Below are 22886 nucleotides of genomic sequence, written 5' to 3' on the forward strand. Positions count from 1 at the left end.
TTACATGACATTTTCTGAACCCCTCTATTTTGACATTTATTTTTGTAAAAATGTAGTAGGCTACCCTTTAAAAAAAGTTATCTATTGTAGTGTTTTTAAGAAGTTACACAACCAAGGAACTATACACTAAAAAGTTCAGGCATCTATATAGTTTCACATAGCATCCACACCAACTACAACCTCTCCCAGGACTACTTCTCAATCTAGATACCACAACTCAACCACTAGAGGGAGTACTCTAGCTAAATTTGTTTTGTAAGAATGTTCTGCTTCTAAAACAGGGGAAGGCAAACTTTCTGGCCCGAGGCCCACATCTGGCTGGGGAAATTGCATGCAGGGCAGGGGGTTGGGGTGAGGGAGGGGGTGTGGTGTGCAGGAAGGGGCTCAGGGCAAGGGGCTGGGGCAGAGGAGGGGTGCAGGGTGTATGAGGGGGATCAGGGAAGGGAGTTGGGGTGCAGGAGGGGGGGTGAGGGCTGTGGTGCAGGGAGGGGTGTGGAGTGCAGGAGGGGGCTCAGGGCAGGAGGTTGGGGGGCAGGAGGGGTGTGAGGTGTAGTGGGGCTCAGGGTAGGGGGTTGGGTGCAGGCAAGGGGCACAGGGCAGGGGGTTAGGGTGCACAGTGCAGGAGGGCTCCAGCCCCACGTCGCTTACCTGGAGTGGCTCTGGGGTGGCGGCAGCAGCGCACATTGGGGCCAGGGCAGACAGGCAGGGAGCCTGCCCAGGCCCCGCGCCACTCCAGGAAGCGGCCAGCACCACATCCCTGCAGCCCCTGGGGAGGGAGGGCAGACAGCTCCATGCACTGCCCTTGCCTGTGGGTACCTCCCCCAAAGCTCCCATTGGCCGCGGTTCCCGTTCCTGGCCAATGGGAGCTTCGGGGAGGTACCCACAGGCGAGGGCAGCTCATTGAGCCCTTTGTCTCCCCTCCCTCAGGGGCCACAGGGACATGGTCCCGGCCACTTCCCAGAGCAGCACGGGGCCCGCGGCGCCCTGGGGGTGGCAATCCCACAGGCCAGATCCAAAGCCCTGAGGGGCTGGATCCAGCCCACACTGTTCTAAAAAGAACCCGTTATAATACTGATATACAGGGCATGAAAAAATTTGAGAACCCTATTAGCCAGACAAGCCCCCACACCAGCAACACCCTCCCCATGAAGTCCAAAGACAATACTCAGCCTCTCTCCCATTCCAGTAGCTGGGATTTCCACTAGGGTACTGTGTCCCTGGACTCTGCATCTTTCATTGGTGGAAAGGGATGGGAGAAGAGGAAGAAAATATTTTTTGTTACATGGAATTAGACATCACAGGGCTCCTAAAGGAAATCTTCCAGAGTTCTCTATTTTACTCCGTCATACACACTCCTTTTCTGGGCCCTCCACAGCCTGTCCTGGCTGCAGCTCATACATTTCCTCCTAATCCAAGAAGCAGCAACATGAGTAGGGCCCTACCAAATTCACGGCCATGAAAAACATGTCACAGACAATGAAATCTGGCTATTGTAAGGTAGTCGCAGTATTGCCAGCCTTACTTCTGCACTGCCTTCAGAGCTGGGGGGCCAGAGAACAGTGGCTGCTGGCCAGGCACCCAGCTCTGAAGGCATCACCGCCACTACCAGCAGTGCAGAAGGGAGGGTGCCATGGCATGGGGGGGGGGTGAGGGGTTGTCACTTTTGGGGGGAAGCAGGGCTGGCCTTATGGGTGGATGACTGCCCAAGGTGCCATGGTCACCACACACACCTCTACCCTTTAACCCGGATGCTGGGGAGGAACAGAGCTGGGGCATCCTACCGTGTGCCAGGGTTCAGCTGCTAGTCCCGGCAGGGCTGTGGTGGTACAGGCCTTCCTCTTACCTGCACAGACCCCTCCTGGGGCCAGGTCAGACCCACCTCTTGGGGCAGCACAGAAAGCTGGCAATACCATGCCATGCCATCCTCACTTCTGCACTGTTGCCAGTGGTGTGCTGCCTTCAGAGCTGGGCTCCCAATCAGTAGCCACACCTCTCTGAAGGCATTACTGCCCATCTCTGATAGCAGCACAGACGTAAGGGTGGCAATACTGTGACCCCCACCACCACCCATAGACTTGTGACCTCCTCCTCCTCCTCCCCCCCCCACACAAGCCCTTTTTGGATCAGGATCCCCAGTTATAACACCATAAAATTTCATATTTAAATATCTGAAAACATGAAATTTAAGATTAAATCCTATGACCAGGAAATTTATCAAAATGTACTGTGAATTTTGTAGGGTCCTAAACCTGCGTGATCCCTCTTGCCCACAGGGTTCTTAATAATTATAGTCAAGATGACTAGAGTATTGCCATCAGTCCTTAGGAAACTCCAAATGGGCTGCATTGTCTAATCACCAAAGGCTACCATAAGCCCATCACACCAGATGGTCTTCTGCTCTCTATCTAGCTTCCTATAGAACAGCAAGTCAAATTCAAAAATTTCTTCATTTTCAAGGCACTCCGTAAACTGGATCCCAGATACCTAAAAGGTTGCCAGAGGCTCCAGAATTAGGACCATGAAACAGAATTCTATTCCTCAAGCACAATGAATCATTTTAATGTTAAAAGTCATCTGTGGACCAGGCACAAATTTCTAAGGCTGTGGAATAAACTCACAGCAGCTAACAATCACCTTAAATATCACAAACTTCCCACTTGAAAATTTAAAAAAAGTCACTGTGCTTCTCTATTTTTGGTCTGCTATGCGATATACTGAAAGCAATGTCAGTTTTCCCCTTAGAGAAGGGCTCACATGACAAAGTCTAGTCACATCCTTTAGGCCTGGTCTACACTTAAAAGTTAAGTCAACAGCTATGGCACTCAGGGATGTGAAAAATTCACATCCCAGAGCACTGTATCTATGCTGACTTAATCCCCATGTAGATGCAGCTAGGTTGATGGAAAAATTCTTCTGTGGCTCTAGCTACTGCCACTCAAAGAAACTGATCACCTACAGAGATGGAAAAACCCCTTCCATCATTGTAGAAAGTGTCTACACTACAGTGTTACAAAAGCACAGCAGTGGAGTCATAGCTGTGCTACTGCAGCACCTGTAGTGTAGAAATGACTTTGTGGAAGTGCTCAAATACTACAGTGCTGAGGGAAGTTTAAAAGCCTTGTCAAAAATGACTTGACCAGAGTGAATATTGTTCATCCTATTCTGCTGTAACTTAGCAAAACTATAATAAGCAGGAAGCCACGAAACTACCTATCTGCAGAGTTAGGAAGACCACACTATAGTAGTTTTTGCAGCCAGAAGGACTAGAAACTTTAGTAATAGCCTCCCCCAATCCTCTCCACTAATGAGCGAGCAAGATCCTTTTCAAGCATTGATAACCACAATAGTTCCTCCTGCATTTCAACGACCATGGCAAAAATGCAAAGACTGCTAGTATGAAATATTATGAACAAGAGGTTTACGTCATTTCTGTGTAGCACTGTACCTAGTTACAACAGCCAAGATTACCGTAACCTAGAGTTGCTAGGAAGTATTTCTCTAGTTTTTCTATTTGATCATTTTGTGCATTTGACTGCAGCTTCTTCATAGTCTGCTTCATCGTTTCTGCTATACAAGTACTTAGTTTTTCTTGCTGAAGAGACCTTTGTAAACATTAACAGATCAGGAAAATTATGTGTCATTTGAATTAAGTTTAAGTAAAGAAGCTAAAGGTTGATTTACCAGTAACTATTTTTCTAAAAATTAGTCTCAAACAACTTATGTCACTGTCTCTTTAAGACAAGTTAAAAGTTTGTCTAGGAAGCTCTTCCTATGCATGGAATCCTGCTGGTGTGATAAAGAATGAATACCTGCAGACCTTTGTTTACACTGGAATGGTGTCATAATTGCATTCAATTTTTTCTGGAGATCTAAAAATAGTGTATTAGCAATAAGGCAGTTAGAACTACTAATTTTTTCATTCCCCACCCCTCCTATTTTTATTTTCCCAATGGACAGCAGATACTATACAAGAGAGTTCCATCTCCCTGACAATTGTATAGAATTTAGTCTTAATTCCCCTCCCTTTCTAGATAGTTTTGCCATTAAAAAACCTTCTCATTCTACTCAATACATTTTCCTGCACCTTGCACTTCGATTCTCAGGTTGCACTTTAGATTTTCTGCTAAGCACGTTTGACCACGAGGTGGCAATATAGCCATAAAAGGACAAATTATAAACCAATGAATTGACTGCAATCACTCTTCTTGGGCAGCACACCAGCATGCTCATGCTATCTTGATGAAGAGGTAGAATGCAAGGAAATACGTTTATCAGTGATTTTTCTCAATCTAGCACACACTAATAAAAGTGTACCTTCATCTGTTTCGTGATCAGCAGCATTCTACCAATACTTTGGCAAAAATGCTAAGAGTCAAAAAGCAAAGGTTTGAGATCAACTGCTTGTCTCCAGCTACTGGATAGGTGAATTTAGCAGAAAAAGCTAAAGCAAGATTTGATCCTTCGAGATTCTGTAGCTAAGCAAAAGCAGAAACTGACAGGTCAGTGCAAGATGCAAAAGACTGAAAGTCAAAGCTAAACTAAGCCCTACAAACTTATGGAAAAGAGACAATCAGCCAGCAAGGATATAGTTCCTGTATACTGTTATACTGTTCCTGCTGTTAAAAAAAGGCTGTAAAATGAAGAAGTGAGAGTCAGAAAAGTTAAAATACCTAAAGCTCTTACTTTAATAAGACATACCTTGATAGTTTTATACATCAAGTGTTGACTTAATTCCAATGAATTTTTCTTTTGAGGTCAGTTCAAACAGAATTTAAGGAGACAGACATTAAAATCAGCAGTAATTCTAGAAATGTTTATATTTCATATTAGCAGCACCCCTCACATTTTAGTCATGTTCTTTAATCAGCAAGACCTTGAAAGTAATTAAACATGGACTAAATAGAAGGGAGGGCTTTCTGAATTCCTTCCATCTTAAATTATAGGAACAAATTCTATTTTTACCAATACCATTTTGGATTATTTCATATGGCCTGTGAAAGTACTTTACAAGTACTTATGCTATAAAAGCAGTATGTCTTTTTTAAAGAGTTGTTACAGTCTTATTCTTGGCCCCCTTGTTTCTCACCTCCCTCCCCCCACTCCCACCCTCTCATATATCCTTCCTTCTGCTGTCATCAGCTTCAGCCACCATCTCTAACAACTAAGACTGTCTTTAGCAACAAAAAGAGAAGTTTGTTACCTCAGAACAGCTAATGCTCATCAACTATTCTGCTGTAAAAACATAGCGGGAACAAGGAACTGTAGTTTTAAATTTACTGTGATTAGGTGAAGTCAACCATGGGCATGGATGCAATGTTCACCTCACCTAACTTACAATGGGTTAACACTATAAATGCCTTGCCTCCATTTAGGATTTTACAGCAAGATAAAACTTATGCATCTATTGCTGTCTTGTCTCCTCCATCCACACCTGTATGTCAGCCCAGCTCCCTGAAACCATCACTACCAACCCCCGCACTATTCCTATGCTCCATCATAGCTGACACCACCATCAGCCTCCCTGTCACACAAAATCTTGATCATGTGGTCATTTCACTCTACCCCCCCCCCCATAGTTTGTATCCAAATCCTGCTGTTTCTCCCTCTCCTCCCCCCCCCGCCCCAACATTTCTAGAAACCCAGCTTTTTTGTTCTACCCATAGAACTAAGACTCATCCAAGACACCCTCAACATGTTCTGCCGTCTCAACCCCAACACCCAGCATCACCTGCTTTCCCAATTCACAGAAGACAGCTGCTAAGGTCACCTTACTATCTCATCTAACCAGGCCTTCTTTCCTCATTTTGGTTATGTCTTCACAACAACCAGAAGGTGTAATTCCCAGGAGGGGTAGATATACATGTGCTAGTTCTGCTTGAGCTAGCATCTAACAACAGTATGGCCATGGCACCACAGGGTAACTGCCCAAATACCTATCCAGGGAGTCCGATAGAATCATACTTGGGCAGCTAATCTGATCTGCCACCCATCCCACCATGGCCACACTGCTATTTTTAATGTACTAGCTGCACTGGAGCTAGCACAAGTGTCTACCCATGCTGGGAAGTACACTCAGCAGCTGTGTATACATATCCTTCGAATCCCTCCACTAGCTTTCCTTCCCAACCACAAATTTAAACTTCCCACCTTCAAGGTTATGTAACTATGCCATTCCCTATTCGGACAACTTTATTCTTTAATACATCAAACACTCTTCAACTCTTGATGCCAATCTTGATACCTCATTTGACACTCTTCCATGGCCTCCCCTATGCATAGAATGACCTTCCTGAACCAGTTGCTTGGCCACTGCCTTTTCCTCTTTCAAATCCCTTCCTTAGAAACTCTGTATTTTAAGTAAAAAACAAGAAACTGACGTTCTATATTGTGGCAGAAATGGAACACACTAGTGCTAATCACCTCACCCACTTGCTTGCATCTTGCATCCCTCTCCCATTTAGTCCATAGGATGCAAGCCCTTTGGGGCATAGATGGTTTCTTCCTATATAGGTACAGCACCATGTACATTCCAACTACTATTGCAACAATTAAAAAAGTGTTAAGGTTACATAGGTACCACTGACAACTATTAAAGAAACTCACTTCTCTGCCTGTAGGAGTAGAGTCTTGTATATAGATTTTTATTTATTTTAAATGAGCAAGCCTGTAGAGAGAGGCAATGGGATCCAGGGAACTGAACAGGTCAGACCTTGGTTCTATACCCAGCTCTACCACTTTCTTGCTGTAGGACCTTGGCCAAGTCATCTCTCTGCAGCCCTGTATACCCTCCCACTCTACAGCTACCCTATTTATGTTGCCAGCTTTAGGCGAGGAATGGTCTTACTCTGAATTTGTACAGAGGCTAGCACAATGGGGACATAATCTCAGTTGAATCTTGACTGTCCCATGCTGCTAACAGAACTGGAAGATGCTTATAAATGGTATTTAAACTTTGCAGGTTCAGATCATTATATGGGCAAGTTTCACTCTGGACCATTATTTGGGGGGAGGGGTTATTATAATTAGTCTTGGCATTCAAGAATAAATGATGCTGTCTAGATTTTTGCACATTTCAAACTCACCCAAGTTCTGTTCCGAACCACTAGATATAGAACAGGAGTACTTGTGGCACCTTCGAGACTAACAGATTTATTAGAGCATAAGCTTTCGTGGACTACAGCCCACTTCTTCGGATGTAGTGCACGAAAGCTTATGCTCTAATAAATCTGTTAGTCTCTAAGGTGCCACAAGTACTCCTGTTCTTTTTGCGGATACAGACTAACACGGCTGCTACTCTGAAACTAAATATAGAGTTAGTCCAAGGGCAATTTTTTAAATCCAAAAGTTCTTGGAAAAGTCATCTTTCTTTAAAGGTTCATCCTTTCCACATCCTCACCAACAGTTTGATACTTGCATACTTTGGTAATTTACATTTTTTATTGAAAAGGTTCTGGTGATTAGTCCATTATTTAAATTAATTGCTTCTGCTGTTGGCAAAAAATTTTTAATTTTCTTTAGAAAATGATCTACTGCACGTATTCTGCAACAGCTTTTAAATCATTTCAGAAATTTTTGGTATGCACAGTTAGTCCACAAATATAGCAACAGAACAAATACAACTCTAAAGGAGCTGCTATGGTCTAATTAGCAATAACCTTTGTGTTATGTTTTTCTTGACAAGATAAACTGAAACAGCAGTGATCTGTAGGATCTGCAGCCTATGGAAGCACACTGAATTCAAAAAAGTTGAAGGCTCAATACATTCAAGAAGATATTGGTGGAGTGTTTGAAAATAAAGTGTTACAAAAGTTGGAGAGAGTCTCCTCTACAACGGAGCCACGGAAATTCAAAGCCAATACAGACACTCCAGCCTTATTCATGACATTGTGCCTTGACACTGCAGACATCTCTAAGCAATGCGTGATCTCACTTTATGTGGTGCAATACCCAGGCTCAAGCAGATAGGAAGGCAGAGAGACAGCCTCTGTATTCAACATTCTTGTATGTCATCAGTTTGGTCTTTTCTTAAGAGCCTTTTAAGATTATTTTCAAAATATATGAAAGAGTAGTTGGTAAACCAGCTACCAATTAATCAACATTTTATTTTAAAAATGTAAAGTTTCTCTATGGCATTTCTAAACAGTATCTGGCGACAAATATTGGCTAATCTAAGAACATTTAGGAGTGTTAAAAGCCAACCACCATAGCAGGAATAAAAGGAAACATTATGACACTACTGACAACCAACCAGTTTAACAGACACTGTGTGTTCATAAGTAACACACCAAGATTTGTTCAAAGCCTCCTCTAGATGTCTATTTATAGCCACCCAGCCTCTCTCCAATTTCCCTTGGCCCCTCCTCCTCCCAGAGCCAAGTCAAGGGAAGTTTAATGGATGTAATCCTGGGCCCTGAGCTGCAGAGCTCATAGGAAATTCTGCAGTTCCAATCCAATGATTCCATGTACAGCAACTGGAGATAAAGAAGAGATGACTGGTCTGACCCAAGTGGAAGCAATACATAAAGGGTCACCCTTATCGCTACTCCATTAAGCAAACTTGTTTTCCCCTCAATTAGTGCCACTGCAACACTAGTCCATACACATACACCAGGGTCCCAGTGCAAGATGTTTGCCCCCTTCCCAACTCATCAATCAACTGCTTTAAAAAAAACAAAAAGAGAAACATTCAGTTCAGAGCTGACCCTGCACAACAGCAATGTCATCCATGTAGCTTCTTCTTCATGTTTTAATTACACCTTACTACTGTATTTGATGGGGGGGGGGGGTGTTTATGAACTGGAGGCTAGGTATTTTCTCTAGAGACACTGTCCAAAAATAAATGATTGAAAAGCAGACTCCAGAACCCAACAAGAAAGTGCATGTGTGCATATATAAAGCATAATGCCAGACAGCTGGCTTCTTCTCTCTCACCAGCAACAACAGCAAGAGCATTAATGCTTTGGTGAAGCTGGATATTTCCTCCTGCATTTAGCACACACACTGCAGCCCTAACTCTGCCATGTATCCCCCTACTTCCCCTCCTCCCCCACACACCGTGTACTTCCATCAGCCTGTAGTACCAGTACAAAACCTAGTAAGGGGGCAGACCTGTGGCAATTACAACCCACCCTCCTCCCCGATCAAAACCAGCCCTCTTTCCCCCATCTCAATGCGGACTGCAGCGAGGGGAAGGGAGGCAATTCCTCGGGGAAAGAGGAACGCCGAGCAGGGGCAGGGAATGGGGAATAATCCCGCAGGGAGGGGAGATAATCCCTGGGAGGGACAGCGCGGGATCAGAAAGGGAGCGAAGGGAGGCAGCGATAGGGAGAATAATCCCCTCGGGGAGGGAGGGCGGGAACAGATAATCTCCAGGAGACCAGAGAATGGGGGCTGGGGAGGGAGCGCTAATCCGGAGCGGCCGGAGAATCGCTGGGGGCACAGTAGCGGCGAGTGACCAATCCCCACCTAGGGGGCAAAAGCAAACCCTCTCCCTCCCAGCGCTGCCATGTTCCCCCGCAGATATGTGGCTCGGGGCGGGCCTGCGTGCGAGCGGCTCACACACGGGGTGGCTCGACCCCCGGAGGCAAAGGAGCCTCCTCGCAACGCCGAGGCCAGCCGGCCCCACTCGTTACAGCCTCCCGCCGGCTGCGCCCGGCAGGGGAGAGGAGCGGGGCGGAGGGGTCTCCGCAGAGACACCAGAATAGCAACAGGCCCCCTCCCCCCACTGCCTGGAGAGGAGCCCCGTCCAACAACCCGCACCGACCCCTCCGCGTGAGGGGGGGGGCACTCACCGGCTGGCCCCGGCTCCCTCTCCCCGGCTCCTCCTCAGCGGGCACAGCTCTGCCCCATCTACTAACTCCGGCTCGGCTAGTCGGGTGACGGGGGAGTGCCCAGAAAGCCGAGGCGGCTCCTGCCGCTGCCCGCCCGCCGGCCGGCCGCCGCCGCTCGTGCTCCAGCACAGACTCCCCGTCCTCCCTCACAACGCGCGCGGCCGCAGCCACTATGGCGCGTGAGCGCTACCAGCGGCAGCGGTTGCGCTTCTGCCGAGCGCCCAACAGCTGCTCCAGCCAGTGAGCGCGAGCGCGCCCCCTCCTTTCCCCAGGCCCCGCCCCTTTAACTCTTCGGAGCCCACGTGGGAGCGTGCGCGCGCCGGCCGCCTCCTCTTGTTAGTGCGCCCGAGACGGCTCACAGGCCTGCTCGCTCCGCAGTAGGGAGCCGGGATCTGGTTGAGGGAGCGTCCCATGCATTGGGGCTGCAGGCTTTGGCCCCTTAAGGGAAGGACAGATGGTGCGTTATGTCCATTAGCTGCAGCTGGTGTTTGGCCCGAGTATGGGCGGCTTGGTTCTGGGGCGGGGTGTCAGCAGGGTCACGCCCTTAATTAGGCTGTAAAAAAACAAACTACTGTGAATCATGCCCTGCACAGAGTGGGGTGATGTGCACAGTCCATTAACACCCTCCTCTCCAGGTTTGGGACTCCACTGTAATCCCCCTGGAATCAGTAGGGGTTACACCAGGGATTAGTTTGGTCCAATGGGTGGGGATCAAATGTGTTTAGGGACCTAACCCCCAGATTTAGGTTTTAACGCACTATGCACACTCTTTGATTGGTGTCTCCTGTTGGCTAGTTTGGCAGCTCCTTACCTAGTATGCTTGATTTTATGGGTCCCATTCTAAGCCATGAATCTTTCCCCATTCATTGTATAGGGAGCCTAGATGTCTAATGCAGGCTTTGTGAAACACAGTGTGTTCCTCAGATTTTCTAGGTGCTTAAAAATTAGGCTCTGTGATGCTAAGCACTGCAATGCCTAAGTCCCTTTGTGGATCCCACTCAATACGCTTAGCCAGCCAGTGAGAGACTGGCAAATGGAAAGAATGGAAAATTGAAAATCTAATTTTCCTCTCAGGGTTTAGTTGTTGTTTACTTATGGCATTTTACTCCATTTGAACAATGAAAAAGACTAATGTTATCACTTTTGTTTATAGTCTGCGCCACAGAAACTTTCACATTTAGGCTCTCCTGGACCAAACCAATGCTGCAGTATCTGAATTGCAAACAATGGACCAGTTCATGTCCTTAGATTAGATATGCACGCAAAACTCCGCTGGAAGCCAGTAGGAGTCATGTGCATATGAAAGGGAAGAATTAGCCCCAATGCACGAAAATATTTAAATCTAAAACAAACCACCAAAAAAATAAAAATCCCACTACCTGTTTTCATTCAAACTTTAAAAAAAAAACTTAGTCTGTAAACCCATTTTTAAAATTGAACATACATTTTGCACTTAATCTATCTGATTATGCCACTTTAAGAAAACCAGATAGAGTGACGAACACATGATCACTCTGAGTAATGGCTCAATGCGATTCACACTGGCTCTTGCAATGGGAGCAGTAAGGGGGAGGAGGAATAAGGGCTTGCACAGTCAGAGCAATTTGGGGTAGAGTTCATTTGGAAAAAAAATTGGCTAGGTATTGATTTTTGTTTAACAGATTGGGGTTGTGCTATACCACTAGATAATGAACAAGCTGACTTTTATGCAGCCAGAAGAGTCAAAGGAAGCAGTGTATACAGTGAGCCCAGCAAAAGAAACTGTGAAGTAGGAGCCAGCATGTTAAAAATCTTTTTCAGATTAACAAATTAATACACATAGTAAATAGGATCTTGCCATTGTACGTGCGGTCTTAGGTTAGGAGGCCGGGCTGTAAACTTCCTCCTATAATGATTTACTATTTGAATTACAGTTGCAACCAAAGACTCCAGTCAGAAGTGGGTCATTGTATTGGGAGCTGTACAAACTCATGGAGTGATGTGGTCCCTGCCCCAAACAGCTTACAATCCTCTCAATTTCTCAGCCACAAAGATTGGCAGCATGAATGGGGCTTAAAGGCACCTTTGTCGTCCCCCCCCCCCCCATCTTGCACTGAGTACCATTGGACTAGACTGGAGATTACAGCCATAAAAAGTTGTGGACTCAATCCTCTGTGTTATGAGGAAATGGGCCTCATTTGGGTGGAATCATCTCTTTATTATGTCCAGAGCTCAGATGCTCAGTACCCCTCTAAACATAATGAAAGAGAACAGGGTTGCTAGTTTTGTGGTAACTCTCTGTTGGTGTTACTAGTACAATGGAATATTTCTGTCTCTTCCCTTACCTAATACTCTTGGCATTGGAATAAAAGGGGGAAAGGCATACACCCCCTTTATCCACCTATTATTGGAGGAATGCTCCCGTTGGTAGTATCTTTGGGCCAAATTCTGTTCTGCTCCATGTAATTCCATCAGAGTCTGAATAATTGTTATAACTACTGATTTAGCTGTGAGATCCAGCTTCAGAAGATCCTGTCCTTTTGACAGTGTTCCTTGTGTATAATCCAGTTGTTGTGAAGCAGTGTGGTCAAATTGTTAAAGTGAGGGACGAGGCATCAGTATACTCTTTGGCTATGTTCCCATCTGTTCACTGACTCACTGTGCAACCAGTGTAAATCCTGTAATTTCTGTGCTTCTGTTTACATTTCTGAAGTATGGATATAATAATGAACACCTCACAAGAGCTTTGTGATGGTAAATTATTGAAGTACATTGAGATTTGTTTGTGAAATGCGGTTGTTATTACTTCTTAGATAGATGAGTTCCAGTCAACTATCATGTTGGGTAACCCATGGAATATGTTCCACTTGTCACATGATATTATATTGCAGTCAATACACCCAGAATTACTTTGCCATATTTGCCAACATCTGGGATATTGGCTCCCTAGTTTATTTATTCTGCTGACATAGTTCACAAGGCAATCATAATGAACATTAGTGATCTCTTTTTATGAGGTTCTTTATGGCAAAGGATCTAGCTAGGAGTTTGAGGCAGATAATATGAAATGGTGTCTCATGAAATATCCTCCAAATTGAGAATAAAAAAGGTCCAGTGAAGTGCTATGAAGGTGTTAAGCAACATGAGTGCAATCTGCATTTGATGAGAAATTGCATAATTTTAGGAGTTTTTAGCTGGAAAGAAAAATAATTCAAAGGGGTCATTAACATTATTAAGGATAAAGTAAAAAATTGACCAATTTCTCCTTTTAACTAACCCAAAATGAGATAATTAGGGGAACATTCCGTTATATTAAAAGGCAGTACATTTTGAACAAATGAAAGAGAATATTTCTTTACAAAATATAAAGTCTATTTATTTAGGCTCTTTCACATATTCCAGCAATGTGGTATTTTCACATGTGGAATTCAATTCCACAGTAGGAGGTTATCAAGACAAATATTGTGGCTAGATTTTTTTAAAGGGTTGGATAATTTCATGACTGCTTACAATATTGGTAACTGGGCAAGCTGCTAATCAAATCTCATGCTTCAGAACACTAGTTCCCTCTGGGATCAAGAAAGGTTCTTTTGCCTATATACAATATTGCACAATTAGCTAGCCTTGTTATTGGGATTGGGTAGAGGGGAAAAATACCTTCTTCTAAAGCAACAAGTATTGACTACTGTTGGCATCAGGCACCATACTTGATGGACTAGATGGACCAACAGGCCAGATAGACAAAAGATCAATGATCTTTTATGCCTGTTCTGTTACTCCTCCCTCAATCATCTGTTAGGTCCAGTATTTTAGGGATATAAGAACCAAGATTTTTTTTTTTTTAATTACTTTCCTCTCTGGGCATTACTGCTTTCAGACATCAATGTTGCCAAATATCTGTCAGAAACCTTCCCCAATAGGGCTGGGCAGGCCAGCCAGCTCAAAAATAGCAGGTATTGATTGGACTCAAGAATGGCAATGATTAAGAGTGGTTTTTCCTCAACTTTTGCAATATATATTATCATCTGTTTAGGTCAGTATTGCTATAGAATCTGCCAAAAACTGCTTCCCTGTGGTGGCTCAAGCAGAAACTCCTAGTCCTAAATGATGATCAGCTGTTTTAGCTAGAAGCTAAAGTGACATGTGTTTGGAATATTTAGTTGTAAAAGCACAGTTCATTTTCTTTAATTGCATGAACATATTGTTGTAGGTGTTCTGTCTGTATACTTGAGTTTTATTTTCCTTCAATGTGTGCAGCAGGAAGCCGATGTTATTTATAAGTGAAAATATTTTGCTATTTCTTTGTGCAAGAATTATATTCTCCATGTGAATGTGGCAGTCCTTTACTATTTTGTCTTAGACGGTGGAAGGATTACAATTAAAGGACAGAGTGTCTTGGAAGTCAACATTCGAGAAGGATCTTCATCTCCACAAGCTATACCTTACATAGTACAACTGGGAAGTGCCCATCTTTGATCTCTACCCCCAAAGATATTAATTTTAAATGTATCAATTATTCTCTAATATATAACTCCGCTCCTCTGTGCTCAGCCCACATACATTCTCAGCTCTCAGCCCACACAGTTTAGAATAAAAAACTAACCCCCTTCTTGGGGTTGGCTTTATTGACAAAAAGATTAGCATGAGATGACATGACATAAAATTAATCTCAAGCCTTATCCCCAAATGTAGATGCTCCAAGAGTTCTTACCTGAGGATTACACAGTTAACACCCTAGTTTCTTTCTTTATAGACAGCCATTCTCACCCCATCCCAGCCTCATACCCATGTAGGACATTGAGCCACCTGCCTCAGCAAACCCCCTTAAGCCTCCCAGAAGGATCAACATCTAATAAGAGAGGGGGGTATTTCAGGCAAATATTACCAGCCTGTTACACACATATTATGTCTAATTAGATGAAAGGCACTGAAGTAGTGTTTAAAAGGAAGGGATATAGTTAAGTATGCCATATGCTATGATGAATATTCTTCTTTCCCGTCTTTCATCTTTCCCCAAGATATGTGCACGTTTTAGCACGGAACAAAGAATATCCATAGAAAAGCATAACCGTAAAAAATTCTTGATGTACTGTTCCATTCGGTCTTGGATCCTGTCAGAGTAGGGTGACCAAATGTCTTGATTTTATAGGGACAGTCCCGATTTTTGGGTCTTTTTCTTATGTAGGCTCCTATTACTCCCTCACTTCTGTCCCGATTTTTCACATTTGTTGTCTGGTCACCCTATGTCAGAGGGAATCACCCCTCTCTGTCCTTCTCTGATAATTGTGTAGCTGATAACAAGCTACCTTATTACTTGTAACTTACAATTGATGAATTGTTGCCCATACCTTGTAAAAAACTAGATGAAAAAAAAGCACAGCAAATAAATATGGGTGCTTTGAAAGAAAAAGTGTGAACATTTTTAAAAATGACTAAATTGTAGAAATTAGTTTAATGGAAAACAGAAACTAAAAAAGAATAAGGAAAAAAATAAAGAACTCTCCCCCCCCCAAAGGTGAAATATGAAAATGAATGACGAACAAAGAGAAGGGAAACATGGTAAATTAACCTTGAAAAATAATTTTTATAACACTATCTTTAATTTTATAGCACTTTTCATCTAAAAAGCAGGGATAATTTCACTTCCGACTGAAGTATAACAACCCCAGGAGGAAAGCTTGGCAGTTGCCTAATAGCACACAGCAACACTTGAGAACAGTTTAAGAAAGGAAGTGAAGAAGAATATGATATCTAATTGAACCTGCAGAGAGAATTTAGGTAAGTAGAATGTAATCATCCAAATTGGAATTTGGACAAGACCCCAAAATTCACTCCTGAACTCTTACAAAACTGCCATCTGTTCTCTAACCATGAGCGATGAGGGCCATTTACTTCTCATTCAGTTGTCAATTAAAGCCAAAGACCTTCATGTGGTGATTTGGCATGACTCATAGGAATTATCACATTGGGCTTTAGGGTCTGATGGGTTCCTAAATGAAAATTTTGTAGGGGGCAATGCACAACAAACAGTATATTTATCAAAAGTGTTTAAGGCATTACGTATCAAGGCAATAGGTTGTTTTAGGCTTGCAGTAACAAAGTGAGGTTCTTACCCACGAAAGCTTATGCTCCCAATACTTCTGTTAGTCTTAAAGGTGCCACAGGACCCTCTGTTGCTTTTTACACAAAGATTAGTCATCTGCTGTCCACCAATTGCTGATCTATCATCCCAAAGCCTCTGCTCGTATACATTCCTGTCACTTTCCACCTGCATTGTCTCTATGCAAATAATGAAATACTATAAAAACACTCCCCATAATCAACTTTTTAGGTTCAAGATAAAAATTAGAGGAATTCTAGAAAATTAGGGGAATTCTAAAAATGGTGGTATCTTCTCAGTAGCTATACATTTTGCATTTATTACCATATGTGATTCAAACTAGCCTATGGAAAGTATATAAATTCAATGACATTCTTCCTCAGGAGTGGCAAGATGAGCTCCAGATTTTCTAACTGAAAATATTGTGTGTATGCCCCTAGAAGTACTTGAATATGTCATTTAATGCATATGACTCATTCATTTAGTTTAGATTAAAATTTTCCTGTCTCATACATATCTGGTATTATCCCACTGTTACTTACTGTCCATCATTAACATGAACTTTGTTGGATCATGAAACTGAAGAAATGGGTAGTGTTTAGCGGAGGGAACACGAAGTCGAGGTTCTTGGATACTATTCCTAACTCTTCCACTGATTCTGTGTGAGTACACAGGTCACTTAAGCTCCCCAGTTAACTGCCTCAGTTGATCCGTTTGCAAAATGGTCTAAAATTACTCTGTCCTATATCTATCTCATAAGATTGTTAGGCGGCATAAGTAATGTTTATAAAGGGTTCTGTGATCCTGAAATGAATGTAATAGTATCATTTATGTTAAAGAAATCAGCCTGGCTTCATTTTATTCAGATTCTTGTACTGCACCATTCACTGTGATGTCCAAATACCTTCCAATGTTAAAAATAAACAAGGTGACTAATGTTGATCATGTGTTCTCTCTGCATTTGTCCCTTACAGAGGCAATGATATATAAGGGGCGGTTGAAGTAATTAATTTAAATATAAGCAATATGCTCTGTGTTGTTATGCAGGAAAGCACGGTTAAAGGGGAAGGATAGTCCAGTCATTAGGGCACAAGCCTAGGAATTAGGAGATCTAGGTTCAAGTTCCTGCTCTGCCACAGACTTTCTACACAACCTTGCATGCATCACTTAACCTCTGTGTCTCAATTCCCCATCTGTAAAATGGGAATAATAGCACTTCCCTACCTCACAGGGGTATTGAGTATAAACATGTTACAGATTGTGAGGTGCTCGGAAACTATGGTGAGGGATGCCATACAAGTACTTTAGATAGATAAAAGAAGGGGGGTTTACATTTGGACCAGAAAGAAATGAGGTTTGTGTTTACTTTTAGGGTCTAATTCACCATTACCCAGCACCATATGTAGTCATTTACAGGACTGCAGTGAGTACAAAGTGAGAATGGTACCAGAGCAGAATGATAGTGTTTTAAGCCAAATTTGCACTGGTGTAAATAGTTATAAAAAGTGCAGGGCAATGGTGAATCAGGCTCTCTGGTCCAGCAGTAGTGAATTCCACAGTCGTGGGGTAGGCCCTGAGAAATCCCTGTCGCCAGCCCATACAAACTTCACCCTGCAGGTTGATAGTTCCATTGTTCCAGAGGGACAGAACTGTCAAGGGCTATCCAGGTCATCATAGAAGCTTTGGTCTCTATTTTTTGTTGTGTTCCTTATTTGGGCTCTTGTTGCATATTTTGAAATCTATTTGGGCCTCAGTGAGGTGGAGATCTCTGTGGTACTAAAATCTGAATATAATCACTTCCAATGAGTGCAGCAACTCCTTTGTTTCAGCAACAATTTCTCAGTTCAGACAAATAAAGGCTCGCTAAAAAAATTCATAAATACAAAGACCCCGATTCTCATTTGCTCTAAGGTCTCTTTTATACTGCCAGAATGTTGTATAGGGCCCTTCATGTAAATAAGAATCAAGCCCCCAGAGCCTTTTTTCGTATTCAGTAGAATCAGAGCACAAAGGCAAAGACTTTTAATTAAAAAAACTCAAATAAACTTGGGGAAGTCAAATCATTGTAGATCTCAGCACGTTAGAAAAGCTACAGTTTGGTGGCCAACGTGAATGGACTTAGTTCACTTCGTAATGGATTGGTGTCCACATTACAAAACAAAAACAAAAAACACAAAACCATCACAAGCTAAAGTAAAACTAATAAGGATTAGGAATCACCATGTTTCAAGGCAAAAAGTTAATCATCAGCTGCGGTCAGGAAGAAATATACACTCCCGTTACACAATAATGCACAATATTAGTATCCTCAGGAGTGCATACCCCTCTTCACTCTGCTGCAAATATCTATGGCTGCAAAAGGCAGCTTCTTTCCAGATCTCCTTGACCAGCTGCAAATCTTCTCAAGTCAGAGTCTATTGCTCTGCATCCCTACAGCTCCTTGGGATGCCAGGGAAAAAATTAAGCGCCTAATGAAAATCGTGTAGAAGATGATGATCTTCAGTAGCAAGCATTGCTGCCTGTTCCCTGCTCTCTGCCCTGGCAAATTCATTTAAAGGGAACCACAAGCAGATCTGGCAAGAATGACAGCAGTGTCAGAGGAGATTTTCTGCCTGAATGAAGAAAGAAAGAAGAAAATCAGGGGAGACAAAATATGAGGCAATTTTCAGAGTTAAACACTTTGGAGAGGGAAAAAAAGAAAGGATTAGGATAGGTATTTTACTGTATCTGACTTTCACATATTTAAAAAGCATTCATTTTAATTACAACCACATTTAAGGACCAGATTCTCACTTCAGTTAAGCATGACATAATTGGGAGCTGCAAGTATATATTTAATGAAAAAATCTGGCTCAACTCTGCATACCTTTCCTACTTACTTTTCTCTTAAATTTCCATATACTTTTTTAAGGGTCAGAACCTGTGGATTTAGGATGTTGGCCAGTTTGTCCTAAATGTACTTTAGAACAGAGGATTGAGCTTTTTTGGGCAAGTTTTCGGAGACGCTTCAACCAAACTAATTTTGCAATCACAGTTGTAGATGCAAGTGGTAGAATTCAGAAATCTAATTACCTGGATTACCCAGTCTAGTTAGTTTGGTGTATAAACCCTACTGTTTGTTCCTGTAGTTAGTTTCAGGCATGAAATTGGAGGCTAGTTGTGAAGACTTGGCTCATAGGGACCAATTTTGCCCTTACACAGGTATAACTCCCATTACAGCATCACTCCCATTATGAAGTGCATCCATGAAAGCCAAGGTGGAGTTAGGTTCTCTCATCCCTTTGTGCCAGCTATTCTCATACAAGTGGGCTGCAAAGCAGATGCATGAATCCATGGGGAATACCCACAGTGTCAGGAACCTTCTGTGGGAGCCACAGAACCAGCTCTGCATACCTTTTCCCAAACAGGAAGCCATGGCACAAGGAGCTTTTCAGGGCATTCTTATGCCCTAGTTATTCTCCACTGCTGCAATGGCACCTATAGGAGCAAAAGTTAGAGCAGCTGTAGCCTGCATTGAGGGCTTAATTGATCATTTGGCAGCCCTCTGAATAGGAGAGGTGAAAGCCCTCCAGTCCTTTGCAAGTGCTGACACAGGGTTGAATTCCTCTGTTAATGTTTATATCCCACAGTTATGAAATCAATTACCTTTTCACATTCAAAGACTAATCTGAGTTTTTAAATCAAAACTGAACTGAATATGTCTGATGCTTTATATTGCATTGAGTTTAGGAAACCCCAGGATCTGTGGGGTTGTGTAATTTAAAAAATATTAATGTATAGTAAAAACATCCCTGTTTTCGTGTTTTATAATGCTGTGTCCCCTTTCTCCACCTCTTTGTCTGACTTGTCTATTTAGATTGTAAGTTCTTCAGGGCAAGGACTGTCTACAACTGGGTATTGGGACAGTGCCTAGCATGATGGGGCCCTGTCTTTGGGCAGTTCCTAGGCACTATCATAAAAATAATAGAATGTAATATTATTTTGAATGTTTTTTTTCCTTGTTTATTTTAGTCATGTCACCTAAATGCTCACTTTGGTTCCCCCTTCTTCTTTTCAGACTTCCTGCTCTGACTCCAGACTTCAGCAGATTTCTACCTGACATCAGTGCTTGTATGGTTTTTCAAAAGCACTTCACCCACCACAGTGCTTCTTTTCAACATTTGGTTGGTTTTTTTTTTAATTAATAAAAGTCAAATTGTGAGAGGTCTTTAAAGCTCAGGGTTTTTTTTTTAAAAATTAAAAGTTAAAAGCTGTAAAGTCGGGGGAGGGGGAGTAGTTTCTGAAAGTCACAGTTGAGATAGTGCCATCAAAGGAACAGAAAGATAATTTTTTTCAGCAGAGACTGTCAGTGGCTTTTAATGCTGCTTCATGTATGGCTGTGTCAAGGTTGATTTTCATTTCTCGTTAGAGAAAAAAGTCTAGAGAATCAAACGCTTTTCACTAAAATGTGAAGGTTAAAAGCAGCAGTGTCCTGGGTACAGAACTGTTCAAAGCGCTGCTGGGTAATATTGGTAACTATTTGCCATGTAGTTGTGTATCAGGATTCAACCTAAAGGATCCCAAAACACTTTATAAACTGATACACATGTATAAAGGCATCATTTCATCTACCACAAGAATACAGTAACCTGCAGGGGAGATGCAACAGCAGTGAGCAGCTGTTCTACACAATACTTTAGGACATGGTGTGAAGAAGAATACCCGAATTCAAATGAAACTACAGGTTGATTTTAGGAAGGAGGTAAGTAATTTGGCTGGGTCACTCAGGGGTTAACCTTTCTACTCTTACAAATACTGCTATCTGTTTTTAATCACTGCAAGTGGTCAAGTTCCTTAGTTTACATCTTAGGCAGATGACAGAGGCACAGATTCTCAACTGTGGCCAAAGAATGCACAGCACAACTTGTGTGTGTGTGAAGGGGTGACCTTAAGGCACTTTTGCAGTTCCCTAATCATTGTTCAGCTGTGTGCTGGAATAAGTTAGAACCTGAATGCAACTGGGGATTACCAGGGTACAGGGAATCCCCAGTCATGCCCCCTGTTTTATGGTCCCACCTTCTACTGTGGGAGGGGAATGCTGCAGGAGCCATTACACCAGCTCTACAACACAGTGGATCACCCATGCTGGCGTGATCCTCCTGTAATCATCTACACTGGCTTTTGGGCCAATGGCAGCATGGCACAAAGTGGCCCTAATGCAGGGAAGAATCTGGGTCACCAACTTCAGAAACACAATTTCCCATGCCAAAATTTTGGTTCAGTGCTGCTTCTGAGAGAGGTGTGCCATCTACTGAATCACCTATGCCACTTCCTGCATAACCTGGTGTTCCTTGGAGGTCTCCAATTCAACTATCGATAAGATAGGCAGTGCTGGGCTTTGTGAGAGCTAATAGGCTCACCGCCCAAGATGTAAGTAGAATTGAGGCTTGAACGTAGCCTAAAAGAGTCAATGTATAAATCAAGCTTTAAAATTCCAGGTAGTTACAAGAACATAAGAATGGCCATACTGGGTCAGACCAAAGGACCATCTAGCCCAGTATCCTGTCTTTTGACAGTGGCCAATGCCAGGTGCCCAAGAGGGAATGAACAGAACAGGTAATCACCAAGTGATCAACCCCCTTTCGCCCATTCCCAGCTTCTGGCAAACAGAGGCTAGGGACATCATCCCTGTCCATCCTGGCTAATAGCCATTGATGGACCTATCCTCCATGAACTTATCTACTTCTTTTTTGAACCCTGTTATAGACTTGGCCTTCACAACATCCTCTGGCAAGGAGTTCCACAGGTTGACTGTGCATTGTATGAAAAAATACTTCCTTTTGTTTGTTTTAAACCTGCTGCCTATTAATTTCATTGGTGACCCCTAGTTCTTCTGTTATGAGAAGGAGTAAATAACACTTCCTTATTTACTTTCTCCACACCAGTCATGATTTTATAGACCTTTATCATATCCCCCCCAGTTGTCTCTTTTCCAAGCTGAAAAGTCCCACTATTATTAATCTCTCCTCATATGGCAGCCGTCCCATACCCCTAATAATTTTTGTTGCCCTTTTCTGAACCTTTTCCAATTCCACTATATTTTTTTGAGATGGGGCAACCACATCTGCACGCAATATTCAAGATGTGGGCCTACCATGGATTTATATAGAGGCAATGTGATATTTTCTGTCTTATTATCTATCCCTTTCTTAATGATTCCCAACATTCTGTTCACTTTTTTGACTGCCGCTGCACATTGAGTGGATGTTTTCAGAGAACTATCCACAATTACTTCAAACTCTCCTTCTTGAGTGGTAACAACCAATTTAGACCCTATCATTTTGAATGTATAGTTGAGATTATGTTTTCCAATATGTATGACTTTGCATTTATCAACATTGAATTTCATCTGCCATTTTGTTGCCCAATCACCCAGTTTTGAGAGATCGTTTTGTAGCTCTTCACAGTCTGCCTGGGACTTAACTATCTTGAGCAATTTTGTATGTGCAAATTTTGCCACCTCACTGTTTACGCCTTTTTCCAGATCATTTATGAACATATCAAATAGGACTAGGCCCAGTACAGACCCCTAGGGGACACCACTATTTACTTCTCTCCATTCTGAAAATTGACCATTTATTCTTGCCCTTTGTTCCCTATCTTTTACCCAGTTACCAATCCATGAGAAGACCTTCCCTCTTATCCCATGACAGCTTACTTTGCTTAAGAGCCTTTGGTGAGGGACCTTGTCAAAGGCTTTCTGAAGATCTAAGTAAACTATATCCACTGGATCCCCTTTTTCCACATGCTTGTTGACCACCTCAAAGAATTCTAGTAGATTAGTGAGGCATGATTTCTCTTTACAAAAATCATGTTGACTCTTCCCCAACAAATTATGTTCATCTATGTGTCTGACAATTTTGTTCTTTACTGTACTTTCAACTGGTTTGCCCAGTACTGAAGTCAGGCTTATTGGCCTGTAATTGCTGGGATCAACT

General features: G+C 42.7%; 1 protein-coding gene across 2 annotated transcripts in view; it reads right to left on the reverse strand.

The window, feature by feature from the left end:
• Positions 1-10010, reverse strand: part of PALS2 (protein associated with LIN7 2, MAGUK p55 family member) — a 144694-nt gene extending 134684 nt beyond the window's left edge. For both annotated transcript variants that reach the window (XM_054020432.1, XM_054020433.1), the window contains exon 1: positions 9792-10010. The gene's annotated coding sequence lies outside the window, so the exon portion shown is untranslated. The remainder of the gene's footprint in view (positions 1-9791) is intronic.
• Between the last annotated feature and the right edge of the window lie 12876 nt (positions 10011-22886).

This window comes from Malaclemys terrapin, chromosome 2 (genome assembly GCF_027887155.1).
Source record: "Malaclemys terrapin pileata isolate rMalTer1 chromosome 2, rMalTer1.hap1, whole genome shotgun sequence".
NCBI lineage: Eukaryota > Metazoa > Chordata > Testudines > Emydidae > Malaclemys > Malaclemys terrapin.